The following is a 2,581-nucleotide window of genomic DNA, read 5'->3' on the forward strand; positions in this document are numbered from 1 at the left end:
CGCATTTCAATAAGATTTTCATCTGTGAGATTAATGTTGCATCTTCTAAAAACCATTGATATAAAACATGCATTAGGCAAACCTTTTGAAAACACATTTCTATTTTTCATATGATGCATAATTACACATGTCCAGTTGACCTGTAAGTTGTTGTTTATAGCATATATAAGCCGCATCTCAGTGTCAGTAATGATAGAATGATTAGAGAAATTTGGTACCAACATATAAGCCAGATAATGATGGATCATTTGGTCATTTATTGTAAGGATACCGGTGGACCATGAGTTGCGTTCAGGAAGTTTTCCAGCATCTTTTTCCTTTTTTGAATAAACTCATGTTCATATATCCTAACTATCATATAATAGATGTCCTTTTTCATAAAACCAAGCAATTGAGCATCAAGGTTTAATTTAATTTTCACACCCATCATATGGTATACCTAGACATTCTCCTAACTCGTTTACTGAGAAGGAGATAAGGACACCCTTCACATTTTAACTTATCCTATCATCCTTAACTTTCATGTTACGATAGAATACTCTAACTAAATCAGGATAATATGTTCCATAACTTCCAATCAATTAAGCAAATTTCTAATTTCTTATTTGAAGAGGAAAACTAAAATAGGGAGAATGAAAGTTACCAAGACCATCAAACCTTTGTGCAATTTAGAGTTTTGGTTTGGAAGAAATCCACAAACTGTTGTCTTTGTTTGAATACGGAATTTTTATAAATCATTTCCTTGAAGAAGACATATTATTGATGAAGAGTAAGAGTTGAACCTTTAATGGAGTTTGTGAAACTTTGGAGAAGATGAAGTTTGAAAAGTGGAGCCCTTTTTTGCGTAAAAGGTTGCGCCTCTTTTTACTATAGAGGGAGATAAAAAAAATTGAAAAATGGGGCGGCTAGGGTTTGACCACAAGTGAGAGTCCTTTGGCTTTTATAGTGTGGAGAAAGAAGAATGATGATTGGAATAGAATTCGATAAAAAAATTGAAAATTTTGTTAGCGATAATCGATTGTAAGGACCTGTCAATCGATTTCCTCAAAAAAGTGGAAGGATTCTGTTTTTAAAAAAATGAAGTTTGCACGCATGACAATTGGTTGCACCTATATGACAATAAATTGTCACAACTTTCATAAACTCTATGTTCTAATTTTTCTTTTTGCAATTTCCGTGCATGACAACCGATTGCATGACTAATTTTTTTTGAGAAATTCATAAAATTTGCAGAATATATATATATATATATATATATATATATATATATATATATATATATATATATATATATATATATATATATATATATATATATATATATATATATATATATATATATATATATATATATATATATATATATATATATATATATAGATATATATATATATATATATATATATATATTATATATATATATATATATATATATATATATATATATATATATATATATAAAACACATAATTAGAATTTATTAAGAAATATAGTTATGTTAATTCACAAATGGAATTGTGAATTCACTTAAGTATGCATACCTTTAGATATCACTCTCATTTAGAATTCTGAGTTCTCATCGAATTTTGAAGAATGCATCTTTTGGTAGAGGCTTGGTAAAGATATCAACTAATTGATTATATGTGTCTATGAACGATATCTCCATATCGCCTTTGAGTACATGATCCCTTAAGAAGTGATGTCTTATGTCAATATGCTTGATTCTTGAATGCATGATCGAACTTTTTGAAATGTTGATCGCATAATTTTTTAACATTTCAATGAGATGCACCCTAGGTTTACATAGTAATCACAAAGTAGTTGCTTTAGCCAAATTATATGTGCACAACTTCCAGCAGCAATATATTCTACTTCTATGGTACTAAGTGCCACACAAGCTTTCTTTTTACATGACCAAGATACTAGAGAATTTCCTAAAATATGACAAGTTCCACTAGTGTTTTTCCTATACGTCTTACATCCTACATAATCTGAAACAGAAAAACCAACAAGACTACATACACAGTCTTTGGGTACCATAACCCGACATTGGTTGTCCCTTTGAGATACTTACTTATTCTTTTCACAATAGAGAGATGAGATTCCTTTAGAAATGTTTGATAACCTGCACACAATCATACACTAAACATGATATTAGGATGAATTGTTGTTAGATATAACAAAGAATCAACCATACCTTGATATTTGGTGATATCAACTGGAACATCAGATTCGTCTTGAGCAACATATGTGCTAGATCCCATTGGTGTAGCAATTTCTTTGCAAATATCCTTGTCATATCATTTAAGAAGCTCTTTACAATACTTAGATTGATTGATGAATATGTCATTATTTTCTTGTTTAATTTGCAACCCAAGGAAGTATTTAAATTTACCCATCATGAACATATCACATTCGTCTTTCATTATGGATGGAGATTCTACACATAAGAATTCATTAGTGGATCCAAATATGATGTCATCTACATAGATTTTCACTAAGAGAATGTGTTTATTAATTTTTTTGATAAAGAGAGTAGTGTCAACTTTACTCTTTTTGAAGCCTTTTTCATAAAGAAAAT

This window comes from Lathyrus oleraceus, chromosome 5 (assembly GCF_024323335.1).
Source record: "Lathyrus oleraceus cultivar Zhongwan6 chromosome 5, CAAS_Psat_ZW6_1.0, whole genome shotgun sequence".
NCBI lineage: Eukaryota > Viridiplantae > Streptophyta > Magnoliopsida > Fabales > Fabaceae > Lathyrus > Lathyrus oleraceus.